We start from the raw sequence: 18,804 nt of genomic DNA, 5'->3' as shown, positions 1-18,804 counted from the left end.
CTCTAACACTTGTGCTAAGAGAAAACCACTTGTGCTTTGAAACACGAGGAAAGCTGTCCACTCGCTGGGACCAGCCGCTTGAGGGAGCCAAGATGACATGCACTAAAAGCCAGCAGATTATATAAGCATTTTTGGAGTGTTTTAGCTGGAACCGCTCTCTTTTTCTGTAATGCTAAATCTGTTGGGGCAGAAAGCTCTGAGACCTTCTATCTCAGATTTAAATGCTTTTTAATTTGGCTTCCAAAGAAAGTTGTGCTGTGTTTGTGTTTAGTCTGTCCCCCTTGATAACTTTCAGTGGTGTGCATCTCAGTTTCCAACAGATTTGATAGCTGTTCAGAAGTCTTAATGTTAACTTTCTACAAATTGCATGAAAAAAAATAGAAAATGGTCATGGAAATAGGTAAAGTGGGCTCCTTTTATGAAATCAGCTGATATAGTTGGAAAAAATGCACTACTTCTTGGCCTGCAAAATTTCCTTCGGGAAAAGGAGAAGGTTGTAGGACAGTTATAGGAAATCAGTTATAAGATGTAGGAAATCAGGATCCAGTGGTCAAGGAGATACTAATTTAGATATTAGCCAGTGACATTTTCCCCTCACTCCCTCCTCAGAACTTCTCCCCAAGACCCAGGTACTATTTTCTCCCATCTCATGAAATCCATCTGCTACCTTAATGTTAAGCCAACATTTTTCATGAACATGTTGACTCCAAGGTGAAAACTCAGAGACTTAACTTGTCCTAGTTTTTTAGCCCATGGGATTTACCATACAGTGAAGATTTCTCCATGAATCCAAAAGACTTCTCCAACTCTCTTGGATCCCACAAGAACTCTTGCTTCTCCTAATAGGACTTTGTGCTAGCCAATTCAACAGTTTCAGTCTGAGGGTATGTGCATGCCAACCACCTCAGTGAGCCAAGGTAAGAGACAAGGGGAGGCAGAGAAACCTAAAGAGAGGGTTACATGCAATGCTTACCTAGCACTTACAAGGACCACCACACACCTTCCTCTTCAGTTTTACTAAGTTGTGGTCTTCTGTGGTCATGTTACGGACAAGACAGGTTTTTGTAAAAGTTCTTAAAGGAAAATGGTAGAACATCAGTCAAGTTTTGTAAACCATTGTTCAAGTTTCCTTTAAAATGCTGTTCGTTTCAAAAATGATTGCTACAAGCCTACGGAAAGTGACAACATAACGCTTTGATTTTACTTGTAATTCATCTCCACGCATACTGAGGAATGGCGTTAGCATTTTGGCAGCAGTGTTACATTATGAGTTCTCATTTGTGTTTCTTTTTTCCCCCAGGTGGATTTATTTCTTGTCCACATCAAAATGCAGAGACTGCTCCATCCATCAGGTCCATGGCATGCAAAGGAAATGTTATCAAAATGCGTCTTACATCCTGGCAAGGAAAACTCAGCATCAGCAGAGGCATTCAGCAAGCAGACAGAAACAGATACTGGAAACAAAGTTTTCATATTAGCAGATACTGTATTAAATAAATCAATAAATCAAAAAATAATAACAAATGACAGCAATGACATCATTGCTATATGTTGAAATACAACAACAGCAAGTCCAGCCTATAATGCCACTTGACTGTAAGGATAACTGTAGAAAGACTCCACCTGGGGCTAGAGATAGGATTAGCACATGACGGAAGGATAATAAGCATCATGCCTCTTGCCCAGAACAAAGCTTTTTTCTGAATAGGCAGGTGTCAATTCAAGAGCATTAAATCCATGTGCTTTTAAAGAAGACCGTATTTTGTAGTACATGTATATATGTGTCACTCTCTCTCTCTCTCTTCATTTTCCTGTATATGTACACACACAAACATATATGTATCTTTCCTCAGCATCACGAGAGATGGAATGGCTTATAGGTAAAATGCCTATACATGAAGCTTCATGGTATAAAAAACCTGTCTACTCCCAGCAGTCCCAAGTATATATTGCAGAAGCTGCTGTGAAGGAGTAAAAGTAAGCATCAGTACCATTCACCTTCTGCTGTCTTGTCCTTGTATTCAGGAAAAAAAAGTGCCTATATTTAGAAAGAAGAATTAGCACTGAAGCAATTTTCACATCACTGGTCCTTCAGCCTCCTCAAATATTGTTTGTGGTATCTGCTTTCATGCAAGAGAATGGGGCCACATAAAAGCAATCACAAGGATTGAAATGGTCTCAGCAGGAGGAAAAGGGATTATCAAAAAGCAGAGGAATAAGACTTCTGAATGTTTTGTAGTTCTGGACATCCATATGCCATTTGAGCTATGTAGACTGTTAACAGATAGATCTACCAAAAAAAAAAAAAAAAAAGAGAATGCATTATTTATTAACTTATTAAGCTTTCAAAAAATGAGTTTAATATGTTTGGCTAATAAGATACATCAGATCACGTCCTTTGGAAGACACATGGATACAAATTGGCTGGAGTGGACATTTACAGGTCTTTGTGAGGCCATTCAGGAACTTAGAGCTACTAGTCTAATAAGGAAAATACATGGAACAGTGCCGTTTTTAGTAAGCTTGATGGCATCTATATGCCATCCTATACCTGCCCATGCCCACCTTTCCCTAAGTAAATATGCATAATTCCGGATTTATTTCAGAACAAGATTTCTCCAAAGAAGAATATAATCCAAAGGAACTGTGATACCAGAAAGCACATTAAATGGAGAAAACAAGGTACTGATAACACCGCATGAAGGCTGTTTGTTGGGATCTCATGACCTTTGGGATAAGCAAAACAAACTGCTGAAAGCACCAGGATGTAAAGAGTTAATTTACAAGCAGGACAGCCTGGATCTGCTTTCTCAGGCCACCTTCCCTCGAAGTCTGCATCTACATTCGCATTCTTGCCTGGCTATGCTGAATGGAGAGAGATTAGCAGGAGAGGCTGGTGTGCTGTAATGGTGACTTGTTCTGCAGCCTGACGTCTTTTTGTGGTCCGAGGAAAGAGGTGCACAGGTACCTGGAGCGGTCCAGTCTGTCTCCACACTGCTCTGAATGGCATAGACCAGGTTCAGGGGCAAGGCATGGGTCTTGAACATTGTAATGATTGTGGGAATTAGATTTAAATGATCACTGCTCACTGTTATCATTTAGTCACTTAAATGATAACTGCTCATTGCAGCCATACATGCAGGTTATATAAAAAGCACCAAGAGTTGAGCACTTCAGATCCTGTGGTGCTCTTCCTGGGCTGTTGGGCTGGAAAGGCATGGAAATGGCTCTCCTTTGGTTCAGTTCAAAGTCAGAGCAGTCAGAGTAGTGTTATGGTCTTTTGTGGGTATAAAGTAAAGCTCCATTCTCATTCTTCTCCCATCCTCCAGCAAGGCATCTCCCTGTCCCCATGTTAACCATCCCTTCCCCACCTGATGAGATCAGCCCAGGACAACCTGGTAGTACACCAGCCCTGTCAGACCTCAAGGGAATGAAGGCCAGAAAGGGAGAGAGCACAAACAAATATATCAGAATCATGGATAAATCTTTTGCAAAGGGAAAAGCCCTAATGGAGAAAGAAACCCCCAGACCATACAAAAGTTTGTTTGGTGATGAAGTAGGAAGGGAAAAAAATTTTCTTCTCAGCCCTTGATTTCAAGACATGCATTATATATTGTTCATTTACATATTTATCCACTGCCTTTTGTCACAGCCTTTCTTACAACCTCCCCTTGAAAACTATGCTGCACATTAGCCTGAGGAAGCAATCTGAATGTCATAGTGCTGTCCGGGTACCTATCGATAACTTCTGAAGCCACTGGTCAATGTTAATTGCACTTGGGAGGCTGTGGTTTCAGAGAGGAAGTTTCCACTAGTTATATTAGAAAAAAAAGAGGGGGAAAAGGTGACAAAGAATTCCAGTGGATGTTCCTGGCTGCAAGGTAGACTCAGCTCATCCTAGAGAAAAGAGGGCTTTACCTCAAGATACAAGGTCATAGTACAGGCTTCATACTTTTGTTCATAGGATTACTTATTTGTTTTATGACTTACTTTTACTCTATTGTCTCCGGATGGCTAGAAACTAGTGTGACATGTAATCGAAAGAACAACCATTACCTGAGTTTTAAAAGAAAATCCTACAAAAACAAAGAATGGATTTTGGTTTGAACTCAGAGGTTTTATTTTTTATATTCAAAGAGAAAAAGCAAAACTTTTTCTTCTGTTCTACCTGTAAAATTATATTACTTCTCGGTTTTGAAAAGGTCACATCACCTGATGTAGTAATTGCATGCAGCTGTTATGTAATTGTTCCTCATATTTCTATAAAAAGGCAGTAATTGGAAGAGTTTCTTGGATGTTATTATGTGGCAGGTACCTCCTGGGTTCAACAACAATAGCTATTCATCTGGAGGCAACAGCCCCCCATAGGGAGCTCAGAGCTGCCCGCAGGAGCTGGCGTGGACCTGGGGAAGTTATGTGCTCTGGTTCTTCCCCGTGGAAGACAACAACAGAGAGTGGGCAGGTGAACTTTGTGGGCTCCATCTGTCTCACCAGCTCAGTGGGTCAGCTTGGTAAGCTGCACATGTGTGCACACGCTGTTCCCCTCCCCAGGACCATGAGCAAAACTCCTCCACCTGCCAGGGCCAAACGCTGCCCACAGCCGAGCAACCTGGAGCTCGGTGGCTCGGCTCACCATTTGGTGATGGAAGGGAGCAGGGCAGGCAGGGAGGGCTCCTCCACCATGCAAGGACACAGGTTTTGGGTATGAGCCTTCACGCTCCCTACGACCTGCCTTCTTCTGCCATGGGCATCCACAGAAATGCCCCAAATTTGACAAGCAGAGGGGGATTCAGGGCATTTCTCCATGGTCGCAGAAGCAGCAAGGCACTGGCCAGTGCCCTGCGAGAGACACTGTGGCCGGACTCAGGGCCCTGTTAGCAGCAGAGCGTCTGAACCAGGACCCACTGGCTCCTGGCTCCCTCTCCTTTCCTGCCAGACACCCCGGAAGAGCCCACGGAGGGACATTTGTCTTGGCAGGATGCAGCAGGAAAGGTTCAGGGCTCCCTGTTTCCTGTAACGCCCACATTGGTGGTAAACGTCAATATATTAGAAGGAAAGAAGGGCCCCTCTTCTGTGTTCCCTGCCACTGGCTGCAAAGGCCTGCTTTGGCTAACGGTATTGCCCAGCCTTCACAAGCCCACAAAGCTGTTCTTAAGTCTTCTCTCTCCAGCTTTACCTGAAAGGAATGATGAAGGCCACACAGTAATACACAGTATTTACATATTACTTTTACTTTAGAAAACTGACTTTAAATAGACCCTCATACTTTATAACTCAGTGTTTACGAGTTTCTGTTCAGAGGGGTTGCAGAGAAGGAATGCATTTTTTTCAACCAGTGGCCTAAATTGAGTGTCACTAATTTCCATCTCCTGAAGGCTGGCAAGAACAGAGTGACAGATATATATAGAGGACACCCCCCCCAAGGGAGTAAGTGCCAAAATAACTCATTTGAGGAGCTCCCACACACTGGAGTGCCACCTAATGCTAACCACAACGGCACAGTTAATTGCAGCAGTCAGCTGTTGCATTTCATCTATGAGTCCCGCTCAGTTTAATTAACCTTTTGGGAATTAGCATTTTGTTGACTTACAGTACCTGCTTTGAATTTCTGTCAGTGCTATAGAAACACTGTCTTGATTGCAGAGTGACTTGTTTCACTCAGAGGGGGGTGATACCCAAAGGCAATGCCTTGAAAGAATGGTCCCTGGGCAGCAGCAGTTTGATCCTGGGTCAGAAGAACCTGGACGAAAACAGTCCATATCTCCACTGGTGCCTGGCTCATGCTCCACCATGCTGGAATTGCTCATTTGCTCTCTCCACAGGCTCAGGTGTAAGTTCCTTGCTCCTCCCAAAGTCTCCTGAGCACTCTTCATACTTGTTCATCACTTTGTATTGACAGTCATTTCCACGCATCTTCTGCCAATTGGTAGCTGCTCTGCCTGCATTTACCAAATAACATTTGAGTTCTGCCTCCGAAAAATCCCCAGGCGACAACCTGCTGGTTGCAAGAAACAACACCCATCACTCATATGTTCTGTCTCCTGGTGCAGTGAGGTGTTGATAAGTCTAAGAAAGTGTCTGGCCAGGAATGAGATGAAAGTTTGGCTAAGCAATGTGTGTCTTGGGACTCACGGCTATCCAAGAGACAGCCTGGCCTTGGAATTCAGCTTTGTTCAGGTTTCTTAAGTCACACTGGCAGGAATACCTTCACTGAAGAAGGTGTTTCCAGTCTCTGACGAGGGCTGTACTGCCACCTTCTCCCATGCCTCACCTTTATGACCTACATCTAGACTGTGACTTTTCCCTGCTTTTGCTTATCTCTGGGTGACATCTGAGGAACCTGTGAGAGGGGCACAAGATGAGGTTATTGCAGAGGGCCAAAGGGAACAACAGTCACTGGGGTTGTCACACTGGTGCTTGGGCAGCAAGGGTTTGCTGCAACACCGGCGTGCAGGAAAGGAAGGTGATGGCGTTGTGGTACTGGCTGGTGGCAGGCTGGGGATACCGGAGACGAGAGGGCAGCAAAGGCTGCAAAGCAGGGGGCATGCTAGCCACTGCTGGGTGGTGTCCATGATAGCATGAGTGACTGCTCCCAGTTCTTGCTGCCACTCTCTATTTGTGCTGGTTTTTTTTTTCCTGATTCAGCCACCACAACCATGTCTGAGAGAACAGTTGGCCAAGGTGTTTGTCCCAGAAGCCAGGGAAGTCCAGCCCAGCCCTGCTGGCTTCCACACAACTCCAGCAAGGGTAGTTGGCTTGGCCTCACCGGGAGAGGACTGCTTCTCCCAGGGCTGACTTAACCAACCCAATACCATGAACTGACCCTCTACTGTTCTCCACGCCAAATGAATCCCAAGCTGCTCACCTGGGCATTAAACACCACCTGCCTGGACCTCTCCTTCTTCCAACAAGGCAGCTGGGAGGGCGTCTTTAGCGTGAGAGCACCCAGTGCACTCTCAGCAGCTCCCTCTGCAGCAGGCTGACCCTGGCTTCCTACCATCCGCTCTGTGGTTGTCTTTTCCCCCTGTCTTTAGAGAGTGCTGAGAACAGAGAAAAAATCAATGTGGCTTTGTCAAATAATTGTGGATTGAGTTCTGGGCAGAGAACTGAAAAAGCACATTAAAGATGTCCTGGATCGATAGGATTCATGCAACATTTGAGCTTCTCCTGTTAGCTCTTGTACTAATGCACTTTCATCTTTACCTCTGGTTTGGGGGACTTTAATGGGATCTACTGTAAAAACAGTTTTCTGTGGAAATGGTAAGAAGGGTATCATCTGTGAAGAACAACAGGAAATGCTGGTTTTCCCATCATCATATATAATTACAAAAAAAATAAATACCACTTTCCCTTCCCCACCAGAGATCTATAAACTTACTCAGAAACCTGACTGTATTTTCAGAATATAAATAAGAAACACAAAAGACAAAATATAAAAAAGATGGATCTAGGTCATTTAGAAAAACTAATGCACAGACATTCAGCCATTTTTCTGGTAATTTAGCAGTCATTTCAGAAAACAACATAACACTTACACCCTTTGCTGCAGAAAAAAGCCAAGTAGCCTGCTATCAAAGGAGTTGTCTTCAGCACATTTTCTGATTGAGGTTTGGTGGAGGTTTTTTATCTCCTCTCCAGGTGTATCAGTCTTGGCGTGAAACAGAATAATTACTGCTGGTTTGTAAAGAAAGGTGATAATTTGAACCACATTCTGGGCTCTTTTTCTTGAGGGACTTTAGTTGTTTTCAACTGCAGTTTTCAATGTTGCTGAACTACTCTACCATTCAATGTAGGAGTGACTGATTTGCTGCCATGTTGTTTGAGACTACACTTACTTGATGGCTTGTGTATTTCCACTTCTTGGAAAATTCTTTGGCAGAAAATGATATCAGTAATTTCATACCAATTTGTTATTTTATGAAAAACTGAATAAGGCTCAGTGTGACTGTTTTTATTCTGCATTTACAGGGGATGAGGGTTCAAAAGGGGCCCTTGCTTCATCTAGCTGATATGTTTCCTATAAACAGAGCTACTCACAATTTCAGAGACTGAATTTGCAGTAGTTACTTTGCCAGGGAAAACGTTTTATCCTTCGGTTGTTTTTATAAATAAATACAAGGTTTGATTCACCAGTCCACCTACACGCTGTTTTGTCAATGGAGTTACAACAGAACAGCACTGGTTTTATAAAGGGAGAATCATGCTTCTTATAGTCAATCACTAAGTAACACATTGTTTTCCAATCCTTCTACCTAGTAAAATTCTTTATTTTAGGGTATTATTCATTCCTCCCTGCCCTCCTCCAGTCCAGGACATTCCCCATATTAATTTGGCTAACAGTAGGGTTTGCATCGTAACAAAAGCAATGGGTCACATCTCTTCCAAAATCCACTGGATGAACTGAGACGTCCCACCCCACCCTGTGTTTCTTAGTAAGAGGCATTTGGCTGGGCTGTTCGGGCTTTAGCTTTTCACCTAAACATGCAAGGTAACTCCCAGCTGAGATTATAGTGCCGTCTACATTAATTATGGACCCAGTTCTCATCGTTCTGGAAGGAGAGACAAACCCCTGAGCTCCCTGGAGTTCAGTCCTACTTGATGCTCATACACTGGCTCCTTCTGCTCGGCTCGCTGTGACTCCCACCCTGCCAAAGCTCTCCGGACCCATGGCAGGGACCAGGCTTTCAGGCAATCCTCTCTGAACATCAGACATAATAAAAAAAAACCCCAACCACTAGCATCACCCTTGGTTGTGCCTGCTTGGGTTAAACCTCTACCGTCCTGAAACGTTTTATTTATGACCTTTTGCATTTTATTTCACATCGTCTTTCAGTTAAACGACAGCAGAGAGCGTATGAAAGTGAAGGCTGCTCTGGAGATGATGGATGACGCTCCTCATGCTCCCCACCGCTTGCAGCCCATGAGTCATTTGCTAATTTCCTCAGCTAAAACTGACAGACAATTACCAGGCATTTCATCACAGCCAACCAGAATTATTTTTTTTTTCCCCAGAGCTTACTGTCTATCTTTTGATAGCAATGTCTACAAAAAACTGCTGCCTACAACATTGTCTCTCAATGCTTTAATATTTTATAACCATTGCTTTGAGTTCCTACTCTCTTTCCTCTCCTAGGTTTAAGATCATTTAAATATAATATTGTACAATACAGTGCATCTTGCATCTTTGCTGCTCCAAATATTTCTTCTGTATCTGCTTCTTTACAGCACATTACCCAAGAACTATTCTGTGAAGTGCTTTATAGAAATATTGAAATAAATTGCGTTATTGGTGGGTATTTTTAAAGGGTTTTTGTAAAAGGAACTCAGTGGATCTCCCTATCGATTCTTTACTGCAGGTTATAATGTTTAATGGATATTTAGTACTTATAGTTTAGTGCAATATCTAACAAAAATCCCAAAGATTCACACACACACAGACCCCCCCAAGCCCTTGGGCTGGACTCTCCACTTCACCAGAGTCTTACACTGCTTGGCAGACAGCCCAAATGCAGGAGGGTCTTTTTACCCCTTAGTAGGAAGGTCCTGGGATGGTTCAGACGTGCAGTATAGCCCTTCTCGGTGTGTCTTCTGCTAAGGGCAGCCCAGTGCTCTGTAGCCTCCGGCTGTGACAACACCCCCAGCAGATCCTGCCCGCCGGTCACCAACACCTCCTGCTCCTCATGTCTCGGGTACCAGGGCTGTTCTGCGCTGGCTGCAAGGTGACCAAGTGCGTGGCTGGGACCAGCTTCAGGGACTGAGCAGCCTGTATGAGCAGAGCCCCAGCTGCAGGGAAAGGACCCTGTGTTCTCCCTGTAGCTGACATAGGGGAAGATTTTAGGGCCACTCTCGTTGAAACTAACAGCAGAGGATTGCCGGCCCATGATCTACTGTAACGAAGGCTGTGGGATGTTTCATGCTCATTCAGAAAGTCCTCAATCACCCAGTTCTTCTAAGAGCTTTTAAGAGAGTTTATAATGTTCCTAAAACTGGGACATCAAAGCCAAGAGGCCCCATTTGATGTGCAGTTTTGATTCTTTGTAAACTGATCAAATGCCCCATTTTAAAACACATGATCTTCCCTTGCAAGGATGCTCCAGCTTTGGAAACATGATGTACCACACAGTTTTAAAAGACAGCATCTTCTTTGGTAGGGTAAACAATGCATATCTGTGCAGCCAGTCAAAGCTAAAATTATCCCAGGATACTTTCTGATCCCAGGAGAGCCCCGAGAGGAACAAGTTCTGCAGTTTGATTTCACCACGTTCTCTGCTGCCGTCTTCCTCTCAGCTTTTTAGCTGTTTAAGATGCTAAATCCCCATTATTTACACAGCAGAAGTACCGGCGGTTAGCTGTGAACACAGCTTGGAAAGAGACCATGTAGGCCTCGTAGCCATCGCACATGGCCAGGTGGGCTTCCTAAGCTGACAAAGCTGCATGTTAAAACTGACATGTGCTTTCGTCTCTACTGCGCAAGCCTGTTTCAGGCTAAACTTTGTCCCTGGCCATCTTAAAACCAATTTTCTTTCCTGGTGTTTATTTCACCACCTTCTGGCATAATTGCTAGAGAACAAGCATACCTTCTTGGTAAAAGGGCCCTTCTTCTCCTCGATGGCAATGTCCCCATCCCTCTGCCTGTCCTTGCGGCCCCGTCTGCACTTGCATCCACTGAATTGCACCTTCAACACCGGCAATCAGAGCTGCACAAAATACTCCAGGCTTCGCTCTCCCTACTGAAAACACCTGGAAGCTAAATCTTACTGTAGGCATAAAATGTAGAGGAGTGCAAAAATTAACTAAAATCAGGCATAATTTGAGAGCAAAAATATGACGTTAATTAATCTAGTTTCAAAACCTACACACACACGCACACCCCTCTTGCTCTTGGCTAGATCTTAACAACTGGCAAGAACTCAGACGCTAGAAATGCTTCCTGTTCTTATTTACTTAAGTAAAAATAACTGTCAGTGTTAAAGCATCCTAGCACTTCAGCCTGTCACTTTTGCATTCTGTATGTGTGCATATATATATATAATGTGTGTATATTTTATATATATACACACAGATACATGTAAAATGCATACAAAATATGTACATGGACATATAAATATGTGCGTATACATAGGCATATATTCACACATATATAAATATATAAACACACATATGTGCTTCACAGGGCTATTTTACATGAAGTAGAACATGCAACCAAGATCATGTAACAAATTCATATATAATGCATCTTATCTTGGGAAACTACCTTGTAGAAATAATCTTACTTATCTGTATGGTGGCCACTCACTCCAACTTCTGTAACTTTATAAAACTTGAGCTGTCACTTAAACTATCCTAAACTAAGGTGATTAAATCCTCTCCCTCCACCTGCAATTCCAAAGCAGCACTTGGTAATCACACATGGTTCGTTCTCATAAAGTATTGATGTCACAAGCATTTATTGCTAGGGTAATCAGAGGAGGAAAGGTTACTGTCTATGTATGTGCACATTCATATGTATGACTTCTGCCTATTCTTTGTGTCTCCCCGTTTGATTCCCCAACACATCAAAAGGCTTGCAGAGGACCCAGCTGAGCAGCCACCTGCGGCGAGGAGGCGCTCCGAGATAGTTTGTCATCTTATCACAATGGCCCAGAGAAGGCAGGTGGTCTTCCTGGCTGGGCTTTCTGAAAAGGACTGCCTGAAAATGATTGTTTAAATTTCAGTGCTCCCCAGGAAAATGTTGAGCCCTTCCTTTAATGCGCCTGGTTTTGTTAACGCGCTGTCCCAGGCTGGCGAGCAATGCCAATCCTCTGTTATTCCGTACAGGCTCAGTGCTCTTGTATGCCCGCCGAGCTCAAGGGGTGGCCAAGGGTGGTGGAGAGGGAGCTGGATGTGTCCCCCTGGTCCTGTGTGAGCCAAGCCTGGCTATGGCTTAGAGCTGCCAAAGCTGCTGCTCTTGCTTACAGCCCTGGTAGAACATCTCAGTGGGTTTCTGCCCCACTTTGCCTTCCTTCATCCATACGTTTCTGGCCTTTGAGACACAGGCTGCTGAGAATATCCTTGCCCCTTCTGACCAGAATTGGGCCTCTTTATCAAGCCAGAGCATGACAGATCCTCAGACATGATGAATCTACCCAGATTCATCTCATTTTGCTGCTATCCTAGACCAAATACAGGCACAAAGATATTGGGAGCATGAGGGTGACAGGGAGAACAAGGGAAACAGGAGGGCCTTGCTTCTCCATGGTTAATATCAACCAGTGCAAATCACCCTTTCACATGATGTGGTCCAATGCAAACAGTTGGCCACCCCAGACAGGTGGGGACCACATCCTTTTCTGACTCTTTTTTACTCCTGAAGCTTCTTTTCATCTACATGGGGCTGTCTATGCAGTTGGGTCACTTCCATAAGGATTCCTGCTGATCCTGGCAGACTTGAAGTGGGAATGTGACTGCACTCCAGAGTGAAAATAAACCTTGTCTTGATAAATACAGCATAATGAAATTAAGAAAAAACAAACCCAAAACAACCAAAACCCTGAAAACAACACAATCCTGTGAATTTGGGAACTGGCATTTATTTGAAACTGATCTTGGAATCAGCTTCAAAACCACCAGTGATTGAATCCAGCAAGTTTGTGACTGTAAGTTATGAGAACAAGAACAAGTTATCAAGAACTCCCATTCTCTATAATGGCCTAATTCAAAGGCCCCAGGAATCAGAGGGAACTTTTTGTTGACTCTAATGAGAGGAAGGCAGAGGAACTGATGGCTGTAAGATTATTTTTTTTTTTTAATTTGCCCCAGTGAAGTTAGACAAACAATTTTTCTCTGCAGGAGGAAAGTGTATCCATTGGCTGACGTGGCTGACTCTGAACACCGAGTCACTGTGATCAGAACCGGTGCCATTATTAGCGACATGAATAAAAATCAAGAGCATAAAGCAGAGACATAGTGCTCAGCACTTTTTAAAGGCAGCTGTAACAACAAACGTATGGAGAAAAACTAACCAGATGGGAGTTCAGCAGTACCAGGAACAAACAATTATTTTAAGTCCCGTGGAAAAAATGTTGTTATATTTCATGAAAAAGAAATAGTAACTTTTCAGTTTTGGGGGGGAAACAAGCAATAGCCTCCAAAAGTACTCCCTCACTATAAAAAAAAAATCTATGAAATAGTTAAGAAACACTACTACTACTATCTTCAAAGATGTTGTATGGATTAATATGGCCCTCGAATCACAGCCCTGTACAACAGAACTCTCGTAAAGACAGCCCTTCAGACCAGCAGACATTGGCCTGGCTTCATCCTCATTTGGGTGACCCTCTTTGGCAAAGAGAGCTGCTCTCAACTTCTGCCCTGAGTGGGTGGGTTCCTAAAACAGGGCTGTTGGAAAGAAATCTTTACAGCTCTCCTTCATCTCTGCTTTCCCAGCTGGTTCCACAACAGCGGGGCCAAATGCCTTTTGTAAAAAGGGAAAAAACAGGGAAGAAGCCTATTTAGAAACACCCAAGCTCCTTAAGTGCTGCGTCTGCGCCAACACCAACTTTCTCAGTGACCCAATAACATTTAAAGGGTTTTCACGATGTCCTTTCCAAATGTCACAACATGGATCTAATTTCGGCTTTGATCACAAGCTAGCCTGAGTTGCCATTGAAGGATGCGGCAAAATCAACCCCCACACGCCAAAGAGACCCAGTTCAGCACAGCTAAAACACCAGAAGGGAACATCACCCATCACAGCAGACACACCCCCACCCGACTTCCCCAGATACATCTGCATATGGAGTCCTCCACTGACAATAGGTATAGTTTTTAGGCATTTTCAGTACATGGAGGTGACAGCTGCTCATTTTGGGATGGGTGGGTGCAACCCTACTCTCACCTAAAGGAGCCCTGGCAAAAAGCTTGCAAAGATCCTACAGAGCATTTCTTCCCTTAAGGCCTCGCCTTGAGGCACTTCCCCACAGGAGAAGGTGGCTCATGATGGGAGGAGAGGAAAGGATGAAATCCTTGGGAGCACACATAGCAATGATAATTAAGTAGGGCACTTACTAGCAATGACAAAAGTAACAGAGAAAATTAAAGACGTCTCTTCAGAAAGTTCTCTGAAGTGCAATTTCCTACTAGTCAATGCAGCAAAAATGTTTTCAACATAGTTGAACACAGCCATAGTTTACCAACCTGTTGTTGTGTGTAAGATTGCACAATACGTAGAGAAGTCACTGTTGCACCACGTCAGGGCAGTGAAGAGGCACAAGTCATCTGGTTTTTGTTTATGTGTTGATGAGCCTCTTGCTCATTCTTCTTACAAGGTTAGAAGGAACATTTCTGTGCAATGGAAAATCAGACCATTTACTCAAATGTCCACCTCTCATCTAGTGCTAATAAAAGGCCTGGCAGTGGTACAGACACAGCAAATCAAGAGTATGTATGTGGGGGCGGAGGAGGAGCAGGGACCAGTCAGCTCCATGACCTCACCTACGCAACACCTGGAGTAAAATGGCACCCATGGCCTTGATGCATGGCCATATCCTGGTTTCACAAGGAGCCAGGACAGGTGAGTCAAGCTGGCCAAGGGGCTATTCCATACCATGTGATGCCATGCTCACCATAAAAGGGGGCTAGTCAGGGAGGGGCAGGTCAGCACAGGCCAGGATGGTGTGAGTGTGGGCTGAGCATCCAGTTAATCATCAGGTTGGTAAATTGCCTTTTTATCACCTGTTGTGTATATTCTAAGTACTGTTGTTGTTATTTCCCTCTCCCTTTGCTGTCCCAGTAAACTGTCCTTATCCCAACCCATGTGGTTTGCCTTTGTCTTCCCATTCTCCTCCCTGTCCCACCGGGGAGGGGTGAGCCAGCAGCCACATGGTGCTCAGCTGCCCGCTGGGGCTGAACCGTGACAGGCCAGACCATGGTACAGGCCTGGGTGGCCTCACAGGGATGTCTCCTTAGGCACTACCACACTTTCCTTTCTGCTCTGCCTTGGCCCCACCTGATGCTTTTGCTTGGCTGAGTGTCGCTAGGTTGTATTGTGTGCTTGAGGTTCAGGTGCAAGTCTACATCTTACAAGACTGTGAAATCCCCCAGGCTTTGGCCACTTTTCCTTGGTGCAAACACAGAGGGACCAACTGATCCCTCAGGTGGCTAGAAATCTTTCCCCAAACATCAGGGAGAGCTGATGGAGGTGGCTGGCCCCCGCGACTGAGCAGATCTCCCAGCTCAATCGGACTGCTGGGGCACGGCGAAGGGTGAAGGTCAGCAGTGCAGAGCCGAGGAGCGGCTTCCTTCCCCAGAGCTGCAGCAGGTCCTCGTCCAACACCCTCATCTCAGGTGTCCATCCCACTGGGCACAAGTGCTTTGCATTGCCTTGGAGCTTCACTTGGGCCCCACGTAACACACAGAGACTTGCAACCACCTTCAAAATCCTCCATCTGGACTCAGCAGTAAGTACATTTTCCTGCAGGACTTTGTACCAAGCACATTTCTCAGCAGGACCTAAATGTTATTGCTATTTACAGAGCAACCAAACTGCAGAGGGCTTTTACAAGCAACCGACGACATAAATACACCTACCCGAAAGTGTTTATGGCTTCAGTAGGAAGAGATGAGCTGTCTGCAGATGTCAGCCAAGATTTTCTGGAGGGAACCAGTGCCCCTCCACTGGGACATGACATTTTGGTGTGCTTCAGGGAGATGGGTGGACCACAACGCTCAACCTACGAGATGTTTCATACAGCATCCTCCTGGGCTGCCTGGGTCCTCTCTGCTGGCCCAAAAACTGACCTCACACCCAGGCTGCTCCTTTGGACTCTGCAGACAAGTTGTGGGGACCAGGGTCTCAGCACCCCCAGGGGTACCTCCACCACCCCACCTGGCAGCGTAGGCTTTTACCGAGACGTTGAAAGCATTTTTGGTACTAGCAGGCACAGCAATGATTCGGACTTCTCTTTCTGCACCTCCAGACTGTAAAGCCTAAATTGTATCTTGTTCCCCCTCTTCCACTCCTCTGAAAAGAAACCCAGCAATCATTGGCACAATGGCACTTTCTATTTCTGATGAGCCTGTGGAGAAAGCTAAACTGCAGAATGAATGGAAACCCAGCACCCAGGCAGAAGAGTTTCTCTGCTTTTTTTAATATTAACTGTATTCTGATTAATGCCAGTTGATCCGTCCCCCAATCAACAGGGGGTTGCTGAGCTGCACCGATGGAGCCAACGTGCAGCAGCTGTCTTCCTGTTATTTTCACCTCTTTAAAGCCTCCCACCACCCCTCTTGCAGACACTCATTTGAACTCCGCTTAATTCACGCATATAAAAGGGGAAAAAATAGACTTAGATTGATGCTATAAATAATTCACAGACGGTTTTATCCAACATGGGTGAAAATCAGAGAGACCAAATCTCCAGCCTCTCTATGTTAAACTGAAGTTGTCTATCAGGAGAGGGAGAAATAAATTATTTTTGGGGGGAGGAGGGAGAGCAGAGGAAGATGGACCAGCGTGATAAAAACTGTTCACCCTTCACTTAAGAGGCAAACATCTGGGGCTAGAAGCTTTTTCAAGGGACATTCTCACTTGGGAGGCATTACTGGAGCTAGGACAGTATCTATCAGGCTTTGCCATCCAGCCCCACACTCTGCAGTGCAACAGGACTGGTCGTGAGGGGTGTCAGGCTTTGCTCTCATGGGGGAAAAACAGCTGCTCTCCAGTGGGGAAGAAGCTGGTGCAGTTTCTTGGACCAAAAAAGTTGGGAGGCTGAACACAACTCGGGGCTCGGCAGCTCAGAGGTGACAGCTTAACTAGGGACTGTCATAGGATATGGTAAGTTGTCAGTAATGTTTCTAGGGCCATATCTCATGTTATCTAGAAAGAATCACATGGTTTGTGACTTCTACAAGTGTAAAATCCCTACGAGCTGCCTCAGCCTGCGCAACTGTCCCCCCTGCCCAGAGTGGGAAGTCACACCAGCACCACCGCGAGAGCCTGGCTGAGGCTGGACTAGCAAATACACGAAGATAGAGCCCACTGAAATAGGCAGATCCATCAAGTCTTGCTAAAGATTATTTGCAAAAATAAAGCTAACTTTAAGATTGAGTTCATGTTTGAAAACATGATAATAGCCACGTGGTTTGCTCCAGTGTGAAGCACAGCTAGTGGTTAAACCTCAGCCATTGTCAGGAACTGTGAGGACGTCCCCAGCTTGCTGGGGACAAGAAATGGACTGCAAGGATTTTGATAGCACATTTCATTAAAAAAAAAAAAACCACAACCAAAAAACCCCACCAAACAAAAAACCCCCTGTCCTTTCTGAATACACAGTAGAACAAAAATCTGTGTTGTATTTTTATCATTTTCTTTTTGGTTATTTCATAGTCATGAAGATCAACTTGCTGGCCTATACTTGAAATATAGACAGCCTAGGGTTGTTTTCAGAGAGTCCCAGAAATGCTGGCCGAGTACTGCTGGTGCCAACGTGCAGCAGTTGCCTTCTTGTCATCTGCACATCTCTGACTCTCCCTCACACACTAGTTTGAGCTTTGCTTAATCTACAGCTTCTCAGTAACCTCTTCCAGTGTGGAGGAATGTCTTCCTGGTGTCCATCCTGAACCTCCCAAGTCACAATTTGTGGACATTATCCCAGCTCACTTATGAGTATGAGGAGCAGAATGCAAAGATCTAATTCCAACAGAGCAGGTCAGAGCTTTTTTTCAAGACTACCTTAAATTTCTTACATCTAAATTTTAGGTACCTAAATAAAAAGTCAAATAATTTGAAATATCCAGCTAATGAGATCTCCATACTTGGGAAATAAGCAAAACTGGATTTAGGAGGCTAAATTTAGGCACTTATTTTTAAAATATCAGTCACTACAGGCAGAACATGAAGTGCAGTCAGGTTCTTCATTTTTATTTAAGTTTTCTGTTTCACATTGTTCAGTCTTTTCATTCTGTTGGTTTGCTTCATTGATCCCAAAACTGATACGGGTTTAACTTCAACTACTTAGGACATGAAGAACGCAGCTTTTCCATAGGGCCCACCAGCCTTTGGGATCCTCCTTCAATGACCAGGGGTTCAGCTCCATTAGCTCCACAGAGAGGGGCTGACCCAGCAGAGAGAGACGCAGCTCCTCTGGCTCCTCTCTTGCAGGTCTTCCAGGTAAAGACTGCCCAGAGGTACAGCAGTGGAAACAAAGGACAACTGGAGTCCCTAAAGCACAGAATCATAGAATGGTTTGGGTTGGAAGGGACCTCAAAAGATCATCTAGTTCCAACCCCCCTGCTGCAGGCAGGGATGCCCTCCACTACACCATGTTGCCCAAAGCCTCATCCAACCTGGCCTTAAACACTTCCAGGGAGGGGGCCTCCACAACCTCTCTGGGCAATCTGTTCCAGTGCCTCACCACTCTAATAGTCAAGAATTTCTTTCTAACATCTAATCTAAATCGACCCTGCTTCAGCTTCAACCCATTACCACTTGTCCTGTCACTACACTCCCTGATAAACAGTCCCTCACCATCTTTCCTGTAGGCCCCTTCAGGTACTGGAAAGCTGCAATTAGATCTCCCCGGAGCCGCCTTTTCTCCAGGCTGAACAACCCCAACTCTCTCAGCCTGTCCTCATAGGAGAGGTGCTCCAGCCCTCTGATCAGCTTCATGGCCTTCCTCTGGACTCGCTCCAACAGCTCCATGTCTCTCCTGTACTGGGGAGCCCAGTACAGTACTGCCCAGAGCTGCACACAGTACTCCAGGTGGGGTCTCACAAGAGCGGAGTAGAGGGGCAGGATCACCTCCCTCAACCTGCTGGTCACGCCTC

The 18,804-nt window shown here is 44.9% G+C and overlaps 1 long non-coding RNA gene across 1 annotated transcript; it reads right to left on the bottom strand.

Moving 5' to 3' along the window:
- Positions 1-1,097: 1,097 nt before the first annotated feature.
- Positions 1,098-6,019, bottom strand: LOC142600778 (uncharacterized). Its single transcript, XR_012834337.1, has 3 exons — positions 5,596-6,019; positions 1,999-2,290; positions 1,098-1,397 (listed from the first exon to the last, which is right to left on the bottom strand). It is a non-coding gene; the product is annotated as an uncharacterized LOC142600778 (long non-coding RNA).
- Between the last annotated feature and the right edge of the window lie 12,785 nt (positions 6,020-18,804).

This window comes from Balearica regulorum, chromosome 2 (genome assembly GCF_011004875.1).
Source record: "Balearica regulorum gibbericeps isolate bBalReg1 chromosome 2, bBalReg1.pri, whole genome shotgun sequence".
NCBI lineage: Eukaryota > Metazoa > Chordata > Aves > Gruiformes > Gruidae > Balearica > Balearica regulorum.
This window is presented reverse-complemented; position numbering and strand designations above follow the sequence as displayed.